The 22,747-nt window shown below is 41.1% G+C and overlaps 1 protein-coding gene across 1 annotated transcript in view; it reads left to right on the plus strand.

Annotated features, from left to right (window-relative positions):
* adgrb2 (adhesion G protein-coupled receptor B2) overlaps window positions 1-22,747 on the plus strand; it is a 498,704-nt gene that overhangs the window by 70,564 nt on the left and 405,393 nt on the right.

A 22,747-nucleotide genomic window follows, 5' to 3' on the forward strand; every position in this document is an offset into this window, starting at 1 on the left:
CTTGTTATATCGTTTATAATGAATTGATTGAGTAATACTAAGAAGGTTGATGTCTAACTTTCAAAAAATGAATGAGGAGGAGGGTAGTGAATGACGTCCCGGGTCGCTAATGACCCGAGGTATGTATTTAAGGGTTAAAATTTTAAAAAGTACAAAAACAGATAACTGGAAATGTATTTGAATATGTCAGCCCAAAAAGTGAAGTTGACATATTCAAACACATTTCCAGTGGTCTGTTTTAGGCAGTTTTTCAATCAAAGAAGCATCACAACAATGTTGTTTGAATCCGTGGTTCTGTCTGAGGCTGTATTTATTGGTTTTCTCTGGCTGCTGGTATAGCACCTCAGATTGAGGGTCAATGTGTGGAAGCTGAGCTGTTTTCAGCTGTTTTCCTTTGAATTAAAAGCATTTTCCCTATGTGTGTCCAGTTTCCACAGCTTGCTTCTGTATTTTCACTCTCCAGCTCCTAATCAATGGCTGTGCTCTCAATGTGTACTTGTGTGCTTGCGGTCCAGTTGGAGGTTTGACCCAGGGCATGTATGAGACTACTTATGTTTTATTTTGGTCGATTCAGGCTTTTTATTTATTTATTTGTTCACAAGCTAAAGTGTTTAGCTCAATCTTTTAGTAAATTCAATTCAATTCAATTCAAATTTATTTGTATAGCGCTTTTCACAATACACATTGTTTCAAAGCAGCTTTACAGAAAGTGCATTTCATAGATGTACAGTAAAAATGTTAGAAAGACAAATGTTAAAGAATAATGTTCGAAAAAGTTAATCAATCGTGTATTAATTTAGGCCATAACAACGCTGGCGTTGAGTCGTCTCTTCACAGGCGTGGAGTCGTCTCATCACAGGTGTCGGGGCATCCGAAGTCTCCATGAGAGGCTGGATACAAACTGGAGCTGATGAACTATTTACCTCGGGACTAGTGTCCCGAGATAACAACAGAAAAGCAGATGGGAAATGATTAGCGTAGCTGCTGTTCAGAATATTATATTAATGCTTTTGATCCGATTTAACTGTAGTATAAAAAGATAATTATAATGTGAATGCTTGGCTAAAGAGATACGTCTTTAATCTAGTTTTAAACTGGGACAGCGAGTCTGAACCTCGAACAATATCAGGAAGACTATTCCAGAGTTTAGGAGCTAAATGTGAAAAAGCCCTCCCTCCTTTAGTGGACTTAGATATCCTAGGAATGACCAGAAGCCTAGAGTTTAGTGATCTTAAAGAGCGCGATGGATTGTAGGGCGATAGAAGATCCGTTAGATACACTGGAGCTAAACCATTTAGGGCTTTATAGGTTAGTAGCAATAGTTTGTAATTGATACGGAACTTCACAGGTAACCAGTGTAGAGATGATAAAATTGGTGTTATATGATCATATTTTCTTGATCTAGTAAGAACTCTAGCAGCCGCGTTTTGGACTAACTGTAGTTTGTTTATTGAGGATGCAGGACAACCAGCTAATAAAGCATTACAGTAATCTAATCTCGAGGTCATGAATGCATGAACTAACTTTTCTGCATCAGAAATAGATAGCATGTTACGTAGCTTAGCAATGTTTCTAAGATGGAAAAATGCTGTTCTTGTAACATATGAAATATGATTTTCGAATGTCAGGTTGCGGTCTAATATAACACCCAGGTCTTTTACTGTAGTGGATAAAGTGACAGGACATCATTCCAAGGTAAAATTGTATTGCGAGAGGTTTTGTGGGCAGTTTTTTGGACCAATAAGTAACACCTCCGTTTTATCTGAATTTAATAGCAGAAAATTACACGTCATCCAGTATTTAATATCTTCAACACACGCTGTCAGTTTAGATAATTTAGCGTTTTCATCCGGTCGTGATGAAATATATAATTGAGTGTCATCAGCATAACAGTGGAAATTAATTCCATGTTTTCTTATAATATTACCAAGTGGCAGCATATATATAGAGAATAGCAGAGGGCCTAACACGGATCCTTGCGGCACCCCATAGTCTACTGACGTCATCTTTGATTTTTCCCCATTTAGACAGACAAAATGGTAGCGGTCTGATAAGTACGATCTAAACCAGTTTAATGCCTGTCCCTGAACACCAGTATAATTTTGAAGTCGATCTAAGAGTAGTTTATGATCTATGGTATCAAACGCAGCACTAAGATCGAGTAGAACTAGTATTGAGATACAGCCTTGGTCAGAAGCTAGAAGTAAATCATTTGTGATTTTAACGAGTGCAGTTTCTGTGCTATGATGCGGCCCGAATCCTGATTGAAATTTTTCATAGATATCATTTTCTTGCAAGAAAGCGCACAATTGAGCGGACACAACTTTTTCTAGTATTTTAGACATAAATGGAAGATTTGAAATTGGTCTGTAATTTGCTAGGTTATTATGATCTAATTGTGGCTTCTTAATGAGAGGTTTTATGACTGCCAACTTGAATATTCTTGGAACATGACCTAAAGATAAAGATGAGTTAATAATATTGAGAAGAGGCTCTTCCACTACAGGTAACAATTCTTTCAGTAGTTTAGTGGGTATTGGATCTAATAAACATGTTGTTGGTTTAGATGCAATGATAAGTTTATTTAGCTCTTCCTGTCCTATAGTTGTAAAGCGGTGTAGTAGTTCTTGACGGGCGATAGTTGCGGTTGAATCATAAGACATCATTAAAGATTGTACATTTACAATTTTGTTTCTGATGCTTTCTATTTTCTCAGTGAAGAAATTCATAAAATCATTACTACTAAACTGTAACGGAATATTTTGCTCAGGCGATGTTTGTTTATTTGTTAGGCTAGCCACGGTGTTAAATAAAAACCTTGGGTTATTTTGATTATTTTCTATTATTTTGCGGAGATGCTCAGCCCTGGCTGCTTTTAGGGCCTTTTTATAACGTGACATACTATCTTTCCACGCGATTCTAAAGACCTCTAAATTTGTTTGTTTCCATTTACGCTCTAAGTTACGAGTTTCTCTCTTGATAACATGTGTAGCACTGTTGTACCATGGTGCTTTAGGTTTCTCTCTAACCTTTTTTAATCTAATTGGTGCAACAATTTCTAATGTGCTAGATAAAATCGTGCTCATACTGCTAGCCATTTCCTCTAGTTCATCTGTTTGTTTGGGTTCAAACAGAAATCACATCCTGTGTTGCACAAATAATAGAGGATATGCACTGATGTCGTTTTGCCACCGGAACACACCCTCCTCAGCCAGACTGAGTGGCATAAGAGCTGCTGCATGAATGGATTTAATAGGGGAAACTGTGAAAACGAGAGTAAAACAAATGATTATCAGTTCTGAACTAAAGGTTGGACTCAATACAGTGTTCCTTTACAACTTACCAAAGATCCAGTGACCCATTCACATTAACATGCAGCCAGGAATCGAGTTTCCTGACATTTATTTGAGCCTGAATACTGCATAATATTTAGTGTTCCAGAAGAAAGTCATACAGGTTTGGAATGACATGAGGTTGAGTAAATATATATGCATTCTCATTATTTGAAATTTAAAACCCTGTTCAACCTAGCCATGAATAATGATAACTTCTTATGTTTTTAGACTTAAAAGGAATCTCACAAACCTAGTTTTTGTAAAAAATTAAGCTGAATTCAGTCCCTAAGTATAGCCAACTACACACACACATGCGCGCACACATCATCTAACATCACAAGAGTGTGTAAGAAGAGCTACAAAGACGTTAAAATGCACAGGACGAAATTAACCTATTACTATCGTATTTAAATTAATTGATTTAATCTCCACAAATGCGCATTAAGTTCTTAATGTCATCTCTAATTATCACACTGTTTATATGCCCTGGGGCTTCAGAAAGAGAAAGAGAGAGCTGCCACAGATGTCACACAACTCTTTCCCAATAGTTTTTTGCACTTTTCAGGTGAGACGCTCAGCTCTCTTGATCTCCGCATCTAGAGTTTTAACGATGGCCCAGAGACAAAGGCTCCATTATTGGAAAATAAGCCAAAACTGCCATATTAAAGCCTATAGCCTGTCCCTGTCACTCTCAGTACTAGGCTACATGATACACTCGCCTCCAGTAATATCCAATTTAAATGCTTGCAGGTGGCACAGCAAATGGGCACCCATTTCCTTTCACTTCACTTTCTTATTTGTTACCCACAGAGGCTACTGTTTTCATAGGCCGAACATGTTGTGAGGGAAGGAGGGATATTGAGAGTCTAGTTCTCCAATCTCGCTTTTGTCATAAGAGTTGTGAAATGCGGGGCAGCTATAATTATCAGCGCTCGCTGGATTAACTGGCCACCTGTGAAGGGGTTCAGACCTCAATGGTGAGCATTATGTCTAAAGAATTCTATGTGTGAATGGGCCAGAAACAGGGCGGCTAATGTCCGTCCTGTGTCATGTATTTTGAATAATGACGTGCACTGAGTACTCTCTTCTACCCGTCATTAGTAGACATGCCCCTTATTGCTGATTGGCTAAAGGTTTGTTTTCATACTCGGCCTGAGACACTTTTCTAAAGCATTTTTGAAATACCACTTACCCCACCTTTAATGTGATTTCACCAAGTACAACATGTTCCTGAATCTTTGGTGGTCGTGAAACAACATTCCAATCAACCAAATTGGAATGCTATAATTGCAACATGGTGGTTCACCGTGAATTTGCCAAGTAAGACATGGAAGTAAAAGGGGGACCAATACAACATTGGGGCAACATTCTTGTCTGAAAACAGTCCTAACCCTAACCCTATCAATGCAATGACTGCAACATGGTGAGTCACCGTGAATTTGCCAAGTAAGACATGGAAGTAAAAGGGGGACCAATACAACATTGGAGCAACATTCTTGACTGAAAACAGTCCTAACACTAACCCTATCAATGCAATGACTGCAACATGGTGAGTCACCATGAATTTGGCAAAAAAGATATGGAAGTAAAAGGGGGACCAATACAACATTGGAACAACCTTCCTGTCTGAAAACAGTCCTAACCCTATACCTACTCCTAAACCTTACGCATAACTTGTTCACCGATTTCCCTCTGATTCCAGGGATAACGCTGATGTAGAAGCAAACTTGCTTGGTTGTAAGCCTAAACTTGACATAAACTATAATCTTGCCCCTAAATTGGTTGATTGGAATGTTGTTCAACGACCACCAAAGATGTTGATTCAGGAACATGTTGTACGTGGTGAAATCACATTAACCTAGTGGGACGACACTCCGCAAATGCGCCCCCTGTTTTATCTCCTGTCTAGATCAGTGCATGCTTATGGATTGAAGTAGTGTTGTAAATTCGACCAGAGGTCGCCTGCGTGCCTGTGACAGCCCAGCTGCTCTCCTCTTTCGTTCTTTTTTTGTATCCATCTTTCACCTTTTCTTTTTATTTCTATCTCTCCAAGTTGATGGATCACCATTGCTGTTGGCTCTCAAGCAACCTTGAAAATATAAGCTGTTCTGTTTCAATATAAATTCTGACTGGGGATTTGATGCCTCTGCTTCACCTTTGGGAATTGAAAATTACAGTCATTTTGGGGTTTCAGGGTGTAATGTGTTTAAGGGAATAAATAATACAACATGATAAATAGAAGGCTTCAAATAAACCCTCTCTTAGATAAGATTAGGAACAGCTAAGAGATAGGGTGACCACCTGTCCCGCTTTGCGTTGTACCGCACAGCATTTTCACCCCTTGTCCCGCATGTCGCATATTGAGAAAATGTCCCGCATTTTCACCAGTCTGTTGATTTGTAATGATCATATTGATATTGATCATGCATGCGTTCTTTTGCCTTTTTAAGAAAGCATTTTATTTATTATTTTTGCGGCATCGTTTTTCACCTATATTTAACAGCGCTTCGTCAGAAGTAACATCCCGCCTTACACAAATACAAAAGCCGTTTTTTAAACCATATCCAATGGTTGAAAAGAAAGGAGTAAACACGGTCACTAGTAGGTTGTGACGGCTGTCAATCAAAATGTGGAGCGGTGATTCATTCCATGTGTTCCCTGTCAGAAAACGAATGGATAGTTTATATATATATATATATATATATATATATATATATATATATATATATATAATTTTTTTTTGGGGGGATTGTAGTTTTTATGTATATATATATATATATATATATATATATATATATATATATATATATATATATATATATATATATATATATATATATATATATATATATATATATATATATATATATATATATATATATATATATATATATATATCAATTAATATATAAGATTAACTAATTTAATGTTGTTTTATTTGTTTCATTATTTATTTAGTTGGATTTTAGTTGCACTTGGTCAGAACTGTTTCAAAAGTAGTTATCTGCATGATGCCTGGTGCCTTTGGGCTCAGTGATGTTGAATTTAAGATTATACAACAGTTTCAGGTTATGTTTTAGTGTTGGTAACATGTCCCACATTGTCCCACACAAACTTAGTAATCGTCCCACATTTGGTTTGTTTGATGGTGGTCACCCTACTAAGAGATAAATAGGCTAATAAAAAATAGGACATACTCTTTATTAAGACAAAGTCATCACATTTGAAACATCACTGCATAGTCTTCACTCTATCAATTAGAAATAGTTTAATCCTACTAAATATAAGAATGAACAGTGAGTAATTTTCTTTGTCTTTTGTTGTTTGATTAAAATAAAGGACTCTCATTTAGGATAGCAGCAAGTATATTAGGCACGGATCCAATACACTGAAATTGGAAATTTATTTTCCCAACTGTTTACGTTCACTTAAGACATAACCGACTGTATTTAAGCAAATACTTAAGTTTAAGCAGAGTATTTGGACCATTTGGGCACGAACCCACAGCCCAAAGTATTATTTTCTTGTCCGTGTCTCTTTTGCAGCTTAATACAGTTTTAATAACTCTTTTTATTATCAAGCATGTCCTGCAGCTTAGCAATAGAAGACTGCTTTTTAAGACAATCACTGATTTAGCTGATTTGGACGTTAAGTGTTAGCTCTTAGGGATGAACGAAAGCACACTGCTGTGAAGGAAAGAAATGGACTAAAATTGCACAACCTCTTGCTGTCATTGGTGTAGGGTTGCTGTCGTTGCAATGTCACTGCAATTACGTTTAAATTGTATTTTCTTTTTCAGGGGCCGTTTACCTGACACCACTATCAACTAAAAAACGTTCTACCCGTTTTGGCCGTTCATTTACACGACAACACCGTTTTGGGGGCCTGAAAAGGCTAACTTTTGTAAACCGTTATCGTTTCCATGTAAACTACAAAAACACACATTTTTGAAAACAGTGATGTCATGTGTCTGTATATTACGTGTTCAGTCTATTGGTGCGTAGTGTCTAGTGGTGCCAACTACTGGCCTTGCAGCATAATACAGTGTTTTTAGTCATTTTCGCGGATCCGTGAGCAGTGTTGGGGGTAACGCATTACAAGTAACTTAAGTTATGTAATCAGATTACTTTTTTCAAGAAAAAAAAAATCTGTGAAATCCAAATTCAGAATACTATGCAAACCTCTCAAATATTTTTATGTATCACTTTATTGACCAATGTATTTGCTGCTGACCTTCAATGATTCAGTTAAACCATAATCAAAAATGACTTGGATTATATTTTTTAGTTTTTATTGGTGAAGTAAGTGTTAAACTTTCTTCTACTGCATCCTATTCTTCTGCGATCCAGCACAGCTGAAAGGTTTGTTTGCACTGTACACACGTGAATTAGCATTTCCTTCAGCCTGAGGCTTATTATTTGCACATTTGGAGTGAAAGGGCCTTTACATTTGCCCCAAAATTAAACTTTTTTGATATAAAAAGACACCTAGAACTACCAGACCAGTGAATGTAGTGAAGCAATTTTAGCTGGGCATAGACATATTGTCTTGCGAGTTTTGTATCATCTTATCGGCTCTTCTGATGTGCCTTTTATAGAGACCACTGATCAAACTATATTAAATGATTATCGACCGATAACGATCGGGCTTTAATGTTTAGCATTTTCACAATTATGACAAAGTTCTCAATTTTTCAACTTAACACAGAAAAGGTTTGCAAGCGATTTTTTTCACACTAATATCATGTTAACATGCATATTAAAAACAAATAATCATAATAATCTTGTGACTATTCTGTTGAAACGGTGAGTATTTTAGTGTTTATTGATTGGCACCATTCACTTCCATTGAAAGTGCCTCACTGCAACCCAGATTTTTCAGATATTTTGTGGCAATCAACATTATACCATAAATTCTGTTTTTATAAATGCATTTATTGCACCAGAAACCTTCCTTTAACTTGATGTAAAGAGCAGAAATGGCAGCTCAGCACAGCTGAAAGGTTTGTTTGCACTGTAGACATTTGAATTTGCATTTCCTTCAGCCTGAGGCTTATTATTTGCACGTTTGAAGTAAAAGGGCCTCTACATTTGCCCAAAAATAAAACTTTTTTGTTATAAAAAGACACCTAGAACTACCAGACCAGTGAATGTAGTGAAGCAATTTTAGCTGGGCATAGAAATATTGTCTTGCGAGTTTTGCATCATCTTATCAGCTCTTCTGATGGGATTTTAGAGACCACTGATCAAATTATATGAAATGATTATTGACCAATAACGATCAGGCTTAATTGTTTAGCATTTTCACAATTATGACAAAGTTCTCAATTTTTCAACTTAACACAGAAGAGGTTAGCAAACAATTTTTTTTCACACTAATATCATGTTAAGACGCATATTTAAAAAATAACAATAAATTGTGACTATTCTGTTGAAACAGTGAGTATTTTAGTGTTTATTGATTGGCACCATTCACTTCCATTGAAAGTGCCTCACTGCAACCCAGATTTTTCAGAAATTTTGTGGCAGTCAACATTATGCCATAAATGCTGTTTTTATAAATGCATTTACTACACCAGGAATCTTCCTCGATGTAAAGAGCAAAAATGGCAGATTTCAAATCACAAATATTCTGTGATCTCTGTGTTAGCCGAGTAATTTACTTAAATGGAATGCTAATGGATAGCTTTAGGTATAAGCATGCATAGATGACAACTACAACATGTGACTACATGTTACAACAATATTTTCTGGTGGGTTTAATTTTTCAAATTTCATATTCATATATTAAATTTTTACTGATGCGCCCATGTTTATGTGAACCGCTTCATGGTTGGCAAAGTTTTTCAAGAACTGAAAATGATTTAATAAAGCATGTTTTGTTTGTGCATGTTCAAGTGCACTATATCTGAATCTTCATTCAAAGTATTGTTGTTTCCTATTGAGGTTCAGGGACTTTTATTCAGTATTTTTCAGGGGTATGATTTGATAAAAACCAATTGGAAATTGGTTTAACTTGATGCAAGTCTTCGTGACTTTTTATGTCTCAACTCAGCAAGTGCCGTATCTCTGTCAAAGAGATCTAATTAAGCCTGGAGTGTCGGTCTTGGTGGAGGTGCTGCTCAGGTTATACAACCTCATGGCGACACATCGAGAAGAGGTATGGATGGCACACACACAAGAAGCCTGTGAAAAATGAGCATGTTCTCCAGTCAATCCCTGCTGTTTCGTCTTCCTGTGAACAGCCGGAGCTGCCATAACCTCCTGAGCTGGAAGTCGGCCAATCAGGAGTGATGAACTGGTGTGAATGTCAAGGAAAGCTTTTTGATAATAGAGAGTTCACAAAGATGTTTCAGTGGGTCTGAGCTGAGTCAGTGTTTCCATTCGCAACTCTGCAGTTTCATGAGTCTCCTCATGAGTTGCTTCTTCAACCCTTTGCAGTCCTTAGTGACTGATGAAGGGTCAAGAATGAATGAAGAGTGTACATTTATTTTTTCTGCCTCGATATCCATAAGTGTGGATTGAGTGATGAGTCTCTTTACAGTTGGAAGGAGGGCTAGGCTAGAGGAGTAGTTGTACAAGTGAGTCAGAAGGGCTTCGTCTGATCTGTTGTGGTTGAGCTATACTATACTGCGTAGTATACCGGATTTGGTTATATACCTCTGTTTAATATTTATGAATCAAGGGACCTTTTTTATTTTTCGAAGTTCAGGAATGCATACATCCAAGCACATCCAGCATGCACACACTTGAAAGTTTTCTCAAGTTTGCATTGCATTTTCAGCCACTCTTTTTCTGCCGATCTCTGTTAGCAAACATCAATCCACAACAGCATACACAGCTTGAAGAAGAAAGAAAATATTAGCATCAAAGCCCATAGTGTCCAGACAAATGAGCGACAGCAGAAGGATTATAAGGCTGTCAGAATAAGATGGAAGACTCTTGACAGGCTTTTCTTTGCCTTTAACACATTCAGGAAACATCTGAGACGATCTGAAAATCTTTTATCTCAATGTGATCGAATAATTTATATATATATATACAGTTGACTAACATTTTTTGGGCCGTTTACAGTAAATATCTTTCTTGAATTGATAAGGCAAGGTCCCAAAAAGCATTACAAAAAAGTGTAGGGGGGTCATGCAGTGCCCAACATATATGATAAGTCCTGTGAAAGCTGGGTCCAAAAAGGTGAGAGAGAGGGACAATCCCAAAAGATGTGTACTGTAAGTACATGCCTAGAGATCCTTAAGAACAAAGATTACACCAGAGGAGGATATATTCATATAGAAACCTTCCATAGGAGTCAGGTAAACCCTATGTACTAAGTTCCAGTATATCATTTGATGATTGGGGTTCTTTGAAGGCAGCTTAAACATCCTCATAAAACATGCATATCTTCATTAATATCCTTGGCCTAAAGAGTTGTAATACGGGAGGAAAAATAGTCAACTTTACATACGTTTCACAAAAGCTTTGACATATTATTTTTTCTTCCCACCTTATATATATGTTTTTCTCCATCACCATGTACTTGTAGGGGCTGCAAACATTGCAGACTTTTAAAAAAGATGTGCGTGTATGTTGAGAATAATGTTATTGTATATTAAAAATATATAATCTTATTTTTTTCTTAAGATTAAATTTTTTTTATTATAAAGGATTGCATGCCAACAAGCTATATTTAAATGTTGTATTTATTTAACATTTTTCTGCAGCTTCAGTGTGATTAGTCACACAAGCTCATGTGTTTGGCTCAAAAGGTGAGCAAAGATGGCAGATTTGAAATATTTTATCTTAAAGGTCCCATGGCATGGCATTTTTCTATTATTTTATAATGTTTCCTGAGGTGTACTTATATTGTTAGTATGACTTTTACATCATAAAATGTCATAATTTAGAAATAAAAGGCATTTTTTCTATACTGCTGTTTGCCCTGTGGCTGAATGCCCTGCTTCAAGAGGCGTGTCTGCTGTGAGACTTCAGTAAAAACGCCCACAGTTGTGATTGGCTGACATCTTTGCATTTTAAATGAGCGGAGGGGGCGTGGTTTAACGAGGTCTACGAGGCAGGAGCAGGCACGAGCTGCTGCCAGAGAGACGGATGGACCTGAGTTCACTTCACATCAGTTCTCAGCATGTCTGAACTGTTGTAGTTACAGCATATACTTCAGGTTATTCGTCTATTTCTAGTCGGAGGGACTGTCACTCATGTCAGAAAGTTAGTAACTTTAGTAAATTATGGATCAGCGCTGACTGGAGACGCGAACCGTTTAGAACGATTCAGTCCGATTTGGTGAACTGATTCGGTTCACTAAAAAGAACTGGTTCAAAAGAAAGATCGTTCGCGAACCGGACATCACTAATGTACCAGAGACGGAGCTCAGCGATTGCTAACAAAGTTATTTATAGTAACTACTGAGTTATGAGAGCGCTGTCAGTCAGCGCGAGTTTATTGTGTTTGTATCTGAGAGTTCTGAATAAACAGTCCCAGTCACACCGAGTCCGTCTTCATCATTATTACCAACTTTGTAACACATGCAAAGTACCATTACAGCTGTCGAGATGAACGAGTTACCAGTAAGTGTTGACAATAGCATTATTTTTAAAATAAAATAAAAGCGTCAGTGACGCGCGTTGAGTACACAGCGCAAACAAAGACACAACAGCAGTAATCGGATGTAATCCAGTTTATTGTGGGGCTAGGCTGGCTAGCCCGAATATGCTCACGCTTACCCCCCTTCTGCTTAATCTCACGCCGCGTTTGGTGCCTCCGCTGTGGGCCAGATGCAGTACTGGGGGTCGGGGATGTTGAAGGCCACCGGCCAGTGCAGCCCGAGCTTCGGCGTGTGTGAGGCCGATGTTGAGCAGAAACTCATGACTGTATGCACATTTTAGAACCGATAGACGCGACGAGGACGTACAAAAACACTGACTCACAAGATAGAAAACACGAAAACACCGTTCTGTCTGGAGAGAGAGAAGCCGCATTGTGTGCACGAATAATAAATAATTAGCTACACATCAGAAATCACTGATCACAGATCAGAAGGAACTGTAAAAAGACTTCTGTTTTCATTTGTACATCCAAACACTGAGAAACTGCCAGCATTCACTCGTTCACAACCCATGATCTCGCGAGCGTTTGCATGGGCATACCAGATTCTCTGGGCGGAGGAAAGGGAGGTAACCGTTCCTGCTTGGACGTCAAACCAGGAGACTTCAGGATTGGCTCGTCTGGCCTGTCATTCTCTCAAAGGCAGAGAAAGACAGCCAGAACTCGGGTTTACACCGATCAACATTTCTATCCACTTGGGGACAATATTAAGGCTAGGGGAACTCATATTAATGTTGAAAAACCTCATAAAATGAAAATTTCATGCCATGGGACCTTTAAATCGTTTTTCCGTGCATTATGTGAGCAACTGCTGTTAAGAATGGGAAAGCCAATGGATGACTTTCTCCAAGTATTAGCATACAAGTTATCTGCTAGGCCATGACTATTGCATGGTGTGTTTAAAGGGGGGGGTGAAATGCTGTTTCATGCATACTGAGCTGTTTACACTGTTAAAGACTTGGATTCCCATGCTAAACAAGTTTAAAAAATTAAGTTGGTTGTTTGATGGAGTATTTCTGTGCCAAAATACTCCTTCCGGTTTCTCACAAGTTTTGGAAAGTTTTTTTTCGAGTATGGGCCTATGTGATGTCAAATGGGGCGGAATTTCCTTATACGGGTCCTAAGGGCACTCCTCCCGGAAGGGCGCGCGCGCACCTGTAGACCAGAGCGAGAGAGCAAAAGCAGTACGCCCATCAAAGCGCTTTGCTCGGCTGCGCTGCAGTCATAGGCCTTCATGACATCAACAATGTCACCAAATGTGCTGCCCCCTTGTGGGAAGAATTATTTGTGTTTTGAGTTTTATGTGTTTTGTCCACGCAGAGCCTCCGTAGTTCAGTTATTTTACTAACAATCCTTCAGCAAGTCGATCTCCCAGAGTGTTAAAGGCTGTAAATCATTATTTTGGTCCCTGGCAATTATCTGTCTGTAAGTATTTGTTTGATAAGTGATCTTAGCTTCCTTTATATTCCAAATTGAGTAATTTTAGCATGTTTTCTATTTGTAATTTGTAAGGAAATATGTGACGCTAGTACTGTTAGCTTCCCTATGGCATTTTCCATGTATATTAGCTTTGTGCTATTCTCTCGCTAATGCGATCGTTTTTGAGGGTTTAGTTAATTCTAAGCTACTTATTTTATATTTGCATTGTATATTCTCCTTATTGAGATTGTAATATGTTTTCTTTTTGTTTCTGTATGTTACAGTTTTACAGTCCTTCCAGTAAAACACACTAAAACAGCAAGATGCTTCCTAGTTCTTTATTGGAGACTGTTAGCTATCTGTAAAGCTAGTTCACACACACTAGTAAAGGCAGAATAGTAAAAAGACAGATGGAAGGTCAGCCAAAAGTCGATACAGAAGACAACACTGCTGTCCCGGATCGCCAAAGCACATACAGCAACGTTGGTGACCTGTGGGAAACAAGATCGAACTGTTCCAACATCTCACGGACCAGTCAGCGGTCACGTGCCAGTCAGCGGTCACGTGCCAGTCAGCGGTCAGGTGCCAGTCAATGGTCCAGTGCAAGCGTTTTGGCAGCAAAGGCACGTGCTAGAGCAGCTGCCGCTCAAGCACAGGCAGCATACGCTGAAAGAGAAGCAGAGGTGATAAAAGAAAAGGCCCACATCGAAGCTGAAGCTACAAAAAAGAAAGCAGAGCTCAGCGCTGACCTCCTCAGACTGCGTCTACAGAGTGCAGCTGCAGCTGCTAACGCCGAAGCAGAGGTCCTAGAGGCAGCAGCCGTGGATGAAGGTGGAGATACCTGGTTTCCTAAAAACAGCGACAACGTCGTCGAACCCATACCAGTTCCACCTCCGCCGGCTAATACCAGCTTTAACTCTGCACAAGCTACCGCACAAGTGCTTCCAGCAGTCCAGCGAGTAAAGTACAGTGGTGAATTTGTGCAAAATAAAGTCAAAGAGCTCAGCATACAAAACAGTGAGATTAGTGAATATCAGTTTCAAGAGCTACCAGTGGTGCATTCCTCACAGTATGGCAGCAACAGTGGAGCAGATCATTCTAATGGCCAAAGCTTGTTCAAAAATGCCCTTTTCACATCTTACTCGCAGCATCCAACCCCAGTTACTACTGACCACAGATTTCAGCCACACTCTATGAATCAGTCTGCCCCTTTCCAGCCCAGGCTATCGTCTCCACGCCCTGTTGTCAGTGCAAACGAGTCCAATTCCCCAGCCACATCAGACTTAGCTAAATATTTGGTTCGCAGAGAGTTGGTTAGCTCAGGGCTCCTGACGTACGATGATAAGCCTGAAAATTACTGGGCTTGGAAGGCATCTTTCGTGAACGCTACAGAAGGACTCTATTTATCCCCAAGAGAGGAGTTGGATCTCCTCTGCAAGTGGTTAGGTCCCAAATCATCAGAGCAAGCGAAACGATTAAGGGCTGTACACACCTACGATGCCACAACTGGTGTCAAAATGGTGTGGCAAAGACTGGAGGACAGTTATGGGTCCCCTGAAGCAATAGAAAATGCTCTCCTGAAAAAGTTGGAAGATTTTCCCAAAATCGCAAACAGAGAAAATCACAAGTTGAGGGAGCTTGGTGATCTAATCTCAGAGCTTGATGCTGCCCGTGTAGATGGTCTCTTACCTGGCCTGAGTTACCTAGATACGTCCAGGGGCATCACTCCTATCGTTCAAAAACTTCCATTCCACCTCCAAGAGAAATGGATTACTTCAGCTTCTCACTACAAAGAGTACCACCACGCTTCGTACCCGCCTTTCCCTGTTTTCGTGAAGTTTGTGTGCGACAAAGCTAAAACTCTTAATGACCCAAGCTTTGCCCCCTTGCTTTCTGCTGGTTGCCCAAGTGTTTATAGGCCTGAAAGACTGAGCAAGCCCAACTTCAAAACCACAGTATCTGTTCGTAAAACTGAAATAACTGCTCCAAAAGGCTATCGTGGCCCCTCTGACCAAAAGGTGGTTGACCCAGATAAACTGTGCCCGCTCCACAACAAACCACACTCCCTTCGCAAGTGTCGTGGTTTCAGAGCAAAGACCTTGGATGAGAGAAAGGCCATTCTGAAGGAAAATAATATTTGTTTCAAGTGTTGTTCCTCCGTCAACCACATGGCAAAAGACTGCGACGCAAGCGTACATTGCAATGAGTGTAAAAGCGACCACCACACCACCGCGCTGCACCCTGGACCAGCACCCTGGAAAACGGAAACTCCAGGCTCTGTAGCCCCAGACGGACATGGCGGGGAGCAACCAGAAAGTCCTATCCAGGCCATTGTGTCCAAATGTACAGAGATCTGTGGCAAAGGTAACAGCTCACGTTCATGCTCCAAAATCTGTCTAGTCAACATTTATCCTGCTGGACACAAAGAAAAGGCAGTGAAAGCCTATGCTGTGTTAGACGAGCAAAGCAATAGGTCTTTAGCTAAGACAGAATTCTTTGAGATCTTTAACGTCAACACAGGCACCAAAGTTTACACTTTGAAAACCTGCTCAGGTGTAGGAGAGACAAGGGCGCGCCAAGCTGACGGTTTCATAGTGGAGTCTCTCGACGGCAACATTAGCGTCCGGCTTCCCACATTAATCGAGTGCAACATGCTCCCAGATGATCGATCTGAGATTCCGACACCGGAGGTCGCAATACACCACTCTCACCTCAAGCATTTGGCAGCCAAGGTTCCAGATTTGGACCCAAATGCTTCAATACTGATCCTCCTCGGTCGGGACATACCAAGAGTGCACAAGGTCAGAGAGCATTACAACGGCCCCCACGATGCTCCGTACGCCCAGCGCCTCGACCTTGGCTGGGTCATAATAGGTGAGGTTTGTCTTGGGGGTGCGCATGTGCCAAGCAAAGTCAGTGTTTACCGCACAACTGTGTTGAACAACGGACGCACATCTCTTTTGGACTCCTGCCCCAACTCATTCCATGTCAAAGAAAAGGTCCTGGGCACTGACTCCCCATTTAACTCTTCGAACACGACCAGCTTGATTGACATAGACGAAAATGACTGTCTCTTCAACAAACTGTTCATGAGAACTCCACATGATGATAAACCTGCCATGTCAGTGGATGATGAACTCTTTCTGAAGATCATGGATGAGCAAATGTTTATGGACGAGTCTAACAGCTGGGTGGCGCCATTACCCTTCAAAACAAACAGGAACAGACTACCCAACAACCGAGACCAAGCGGTCAAACGTCTCAATTCGCTGTGTCGCGTGCTTGACAAAAAGCCCCTCATGAAAGAACATTTCTTGAACTTTATGCAGAAAATGTTTGAGTCAGGACATGCAGAACCCGTTCTACCACTCAACAAAGACCAAGAGTGTTGGTACCTACCGTTTTTTGGTGTCTACCATCATCGCAAACCTAACCAGATACGTGTAGTGTTTGACTCTAGTGCCACTCACGAAGACACCTCTCTGAACAATGTTTTGTTGACCGGCCCAGACATGAACAACACACTTATTGGGGTCCTCTTGCGTTTCCGCAAAGAACCTGTGGCAATCACTGCAGACATAGAGCAAATGTTCTATTGTTTTGTCATTCGTGAGGACCACCGCGACTTTGTGCGTTTTCTGTGGTACGAAGGTAACGATCCCACAAAGGCCATCAGAGAGTACAGGATGACTGTACACGTGTTTGGAAATAGCCCGTCTCCCGCCATAGCAATATATGGTCTACGGAGGGCAGCGCTGGCTACACAAGAAGAATACAGTGACGAGGCCAAACAGTTTGTCCTTAAAAACTTCTACGTTGATGACGGACTGGCTTCCTTTTCTTCAGACGCCAGCGCCATCCAAACTTTGAAAAGCACCAAAGAAATGCTTGCAGACTCTAACATTCGCTTGCACAAAATAGCCTCCAATAGCCCGACTGTAATGGAAGCATTTCCATCAGAAGAACGTGCAAAGGAACTGAAAAACCTTGACCTTGGTGCAGAACCCCTGCCCTTACAGAGAAGTTTAGGGCTTAACTGGGATTTGCAAAATGACTGTTTCACCTTCATTGTGTCAAGAGAAGACAAGCCATTCACAAGAAGGGGCATTCTTTCTGCAGTTAACAGCCTGTATGATCCCCTTGGGTTTGCAGCCCCCATCATCGTACAAGGCAAGGCTCTCATCAGAGAATTGTGCTCAGAGAACTGTGAATGGGACACTCCACTGCCAGCAGGAAAAGAAGCACAATGGAAATCTTGGAAAGACTCGCTTGTTGACCTTGAGAAACTACAAATTCCTAGACAGTATGTGAACACGTCACTGCAATCTACCTGTCAAAGAGAGCTGTGTGTCTTTGCAGACGCTTCTACATCAGCCATATCAGCAGTGGCGTACCTTCGAGCCATAGACACCGTAGGTCACGTCCACGTAGGCTTCTGCATGGGCAAGTCTAAATTAGCTCCTAGACAAGTCCACACAGTACCTCGCTTGGAGCTATGCGCTTCAGTTCTGGCGGTGGAGCTGGCAGACATGCTACTAAGTGAACTTGACATCGAAATTCACAAAGTGAAATACTACACTGACAGCCGAGTAGTCTTAGGCTACATCAACAACAGCAGCCGAAGGTTTTATGTCTACGTCGCCAACCGTGTTGCTCGAATCAGAAGGTCATCTGAACCCAGTCAGTGGCACTTTGTGAGTACGGAAATCAATCCTGCCGATCATGGAACACGGCATGTGCCAGCTTCACTACTGAGTTCTACCAATTGGTTGACTGGTCCAGACTTCTTGAGGAAAAGCGATGGGGAGTGTCCTGTGGAATCAAACTGCTTTCAACTTGTGGAACCTGCCACAGACATTGAAGTCCGCCCACAAGTCTCAACATTTGCAACTAATACTGTGACAAAATTGCTCGGCTCACACAGGTTTGAACGCTTCTCCAGTTGGAAACGTCTTACACAAGCTATAGCCAAACTCATTGAAAAGGTCAGGTCTTTCTCAAAAGCTCCTGAATCAAATGAACCGAAGATGGACGCTCTAACACAAGCAAAATTAGTGATTGTACGAACTGTTCAAGGCGAGACATTTGGAAAAGAATTAAAAACTTTGAACAAAGGAGAGGACATACTAAAACACAGTCCACTGAAGAATCTCAATGTGTTTTTGGACAAAGAAGGACTGGTGCGAGTAGGAGGACGTGTGACTTCTGCCGATATAACTCAAGAACAAAGCCAGCCCATCGTTATTCCAAAGAAGCATCACATTGCTGCTTTGCTGGTTCAGTTCTATCACAAACAGGTTGTGCACCAAGGTAGACTCATCACAGAAGGAGCTATCAGGTCTGCTGGACTGTGGATCCTTGGAGGGAAAAGGTTGGTGACAAATCTTCTCAACAAATGTACAACCTGCCGCAGGTTAAGAGGAAATGTACAACAACAAAAGATGGCAGACATTCCATCTGATCGCCTCATCCAATCTCCTCCTTTCACACATGTTGGGGTGGACGTGTTTGGTCCATGGAACATCAGCATCCGCCGGACAAGAGGTGGTGTGTTAGAGAACAAGCGCTGGGCAGTAATGTTTACCTGTTTAGTTACACGAGCAGTTCACATCGAGGTAGTTGAGTCTCTCTCCACTTCAAGTTTCATAAACGCTCTCAGGAGGTTCCTGGCCATAAGAGGCCCCACCAAGCTCTTTCGATCAGATTGTGGAACGAACTTCGTTGGAGCGTGCAAAGAGCTTCAGATAAGTTCAGAAGATTCAGAGCTTCAATCCTACCTCAAAAATGAGGCATGCACTTGGAAGTTCAATCCACCTCACTCCTCTCACATGGGAGGGGTGTGGGAAAGAATGATCGGAGTGGCCCGACGTATTTTGGACGCTATGTTGCTGAAAGTTCACTCTCCAAATCTGACTCATGAAGTACTTGTGACGTTCATGGCAGAGGTAACAGCCATAATGAATGGTCGTCCATTAGTACCTGTGTCTTCCGACCCTCAACAACCCGATTTGCTGACACCAGGAGCCCTTCTCACTCAGAAAATCTGTCCTGTCTCTATTCCACCTGGAGACTTTGACCTAAAGGATTTGTACCGGAAGCAATGGAAACAGGTGCAAAGTCTTGCCAACTCATTCTGGAAACGATGGCGAGAAGAGTATCTGGCATCCCTTCAACCAAGAAGAAAATGGCAAGCAGATCAACCAAACTTAGCCATTGGTGACGTTGTTCTTCTAAAGGACATTCAGGTCAAAAGAAACGAATGGCCTACTGGACTTATTGTGGACACTTATCCTGGTCGAGATAAAAGAGTACGTAAAGTAGACGTACGGATAATTAAAGAAGGCACTGCTAAGGTGTACTCAAGACCTATTTCTGAAATTGTGTTATTAGTTAAAGGTCAATAGTGATATAGCAGTATATCAGACGGGGAGTGTGCTGCCCCCTTGTGGGAAGAATTATTTGTGTTTTGAGTTTTATGTGTTTTGTCCACGCAGAGCCTCCGTAGTTCAGTTATTTTACTAACAATCCTTCAGCAAGTCGATCTCCCAGAGTGTTAAAGGCTGTAAATCATTATTTTGGTCCCTGGCAATTATCTGTCTGTAAGTATTTGTTTGATAAGTGATCTTAGCTTCCTTTATATTCCAAATTGAGTAATTTTAGCATGTTTTCTATTTGTAATTTGTAAGGAAATATGTGACGCTAGTACTGTTAGCTTCCCTATGGCATTTTCCATGTATATTAGCTTTGTGCTATTCTCTCGCTAATGCGATCGTTTTTGAGGGTTTAGTTAATTCTAAGCTACTTATTTTATATTTGCATTGTATATTCTCCTTATTGAGATTGTAATATGTTTTCTTTTTGTTTCTGTATGTTACAGTTTTACAGTCCTTCCAGTAAAACACACTAAAACAGCAAGATGCTTCCTAGTTCTTTATTGGAGACTGTTAGCTATCTGTAAAGCTAGTTCACACACACTAGTAAAGGCAGAATACCAAAGATGTGTGTTTTTGGTTGTCAGGGCAAGACAACCTTGTACAGCTTCCCAAAGAACCCAGCGTTAAGGGGACAGTGGATGGAGTTTGTTTTTCCGGAGTTTGTTTTTTTGTGTTCCCTGCATTTCGGCGACAATGGTTTTATAAGCAAGGCCCAGTTTGACGCCGGATTTGTAGCTTGTCTAATGCTGAAAGGAGCAGTCCCATGTGTTGGAAGCAGGCGGTGAGTAAAACGGCTTCAAATGTCTTTTTGTTGTTATCTATCGACTCGTTCATTCAAATACGCTACTATTCCATTGTTTTTCTATGTAACCACGCACTAGACTGACGTGCAAAACCGTTACGCTTGCTACTGCTAACATTAAATCACATATAATTGTCCATAAACCAAATTATATCCTCATAAACCATGAGTAAACACACAAAAATGTTGTAAAACTCGCACATGACAAGCCGCTAAGCAAGTATATAAGTTACAGTTACAGTACATACCATTGAGACGTCCTGCTGTATTCATCGTTGCTGCTTCTCCTGTTCAATTTCAGCCTCTAGATCTGATTCTGGATCACATAAGAATGGCTAAATCTGATTGATCTCCATGGTTTATTTAGGATAACGTTTTTTTTCCACGTTTAAGGATGTCACAGCTTTCAGATGCTCTCAACGCAATTGCTGCGAGCGCTCGTGACTCTTTAGCTACGCCCACATGATACGTGTTTTTTTTCCGGAAAGACTCGGTACAGCGTATCTTTCTTTTATAAATATAACAAAACTAAAGACTTTTCGGAGATATGAAGGATGAAATACTACTCTATAGGTACTCAAGATTGACATGAGATTGACTGAAACTGAATGTTTCACCCCCCCTTGAATGCTATGTTTACTCTGATACTGTTCATATCTCTAGATGTTCCTGAGGTGCGATGCATCATATTTGTTTACGGTAACTGCCTCATGGTGGATGAAGTTTGAGAGCGCTCGCTTGATATCTCTTGTCATAACTTATAGGTGAGAGTTTCATGATACGTTTTCGGTGGTTGCTTTTGGAAAGGCTCCCTTGAGTGATCTGACATCAGTTATTATGCTCTGAGGTCAGCCTCTCAAGCACTGTGCATGTTTTTGATGTGAAGCTTGAACTCTGGCAAGTCTTGCATATCTCCTTGACCATGACAACTTATGATGACCTGTGGCTCTGGTGAGGTGACCTGTGGAGTGATGAGAGGAGCGTGAAACATCTTTCTGCAGGATGTCAGTGTAGTAGAGATGGAAAGGGCAGAGGGCATCGCATCTGCTCTCGCTACATTCATGTAGGTCCATCAAGGAGGCCAGAGATGCACAAGCCCTTGACAGCAGCATGCAATGTGTGTTTTCACCATGCATACACAGACTTTTTGGCCTTTGGACACTTTATGGTGCTTCACCGTATACTTTTGAATGCTGCTGTCACCACCAGACTCCCTAACTAGCTCAAACAGAAAGACTGCCTTGGTCAACCAGCCTCAACAGAAAGTTAGACAGCAGTATGTTGTACCCCTTCAGTCGGACACATTAATTGGGTTCACTTCTGGGAGCCCTATCAGTTTTGAGTGTATACAGAACGGGCCAATGGCAATGGTTCCCTGTCACCAGCTGACGTCACAATCATTGTCTTACATGTCTGGGAATTCAGTACACAGAGGCAGTGTTTGTGGATAGTTCACTGCGGTACCCACTGCGGGAACATGACTATCTCTGCGTTGAGGTTGAGACTCACCTACCTTCGGAAAGGCGGAGTTCCCTTACCTGGACAGCAGAATAGAGCTACTTCGGTGAGTAGCCAGGGTTACTTGAGGATCACGGTTAGGGCTACCCCGCTGAGGCAATCTCCATGGGCCCCTAATCCCTCTGACGCGCTGCAGCCGGTTGAGTTACTGAGAGAACACGCTGGCCCCTCCCATGAGCGTCCAGTGGTGACTTTCGGAGCTCCAGCAGATGAGAGGAGGTCCATCGCAGCATCGGAGGGGGATCTTCAGTAATCTGGGGATGAAGACTTGGCTGCGTAGCCTCCCTCTGGGAGAGTAGTGTTGCCTGAGACGGACCCAGAATTGACGGCTATGCTTTCCCCAGGCCGCCGAAAAGGTTGGGCTCGTGTGGAACTCGTGTGGGCTCTACTTCAAAATGTCATGTTTATTTCAGTTACTTACAGTTTCTTTGTAATTTATAGGGCCCTATCATACACCTGACGCACTTATCATTTTCATGTCCAGCGCCACGTTGTTTAAATAACAAATGCACTCACGTCCATCTGTTCGCCCATGGGCGTGCTGGTCTGAAAATGAGATGTGTTCAGGCGCATTGTTGACACGTTGCTATTTTGAGGCAACTGAAACGATTGCACCATTGACCA

The sequence above is a fragment of the Gobio gobio genome (genome assembly GCF_949357685.1).
Source record: "Gobio gobio genome assembly, chromosome: 11".
NCBI classification, from domain to species: Eukaryota; Metazoa; Chordata; class Actinopteri; order Cypriniformes; family Gobionidae; genus Gobio; species Gobio gobio.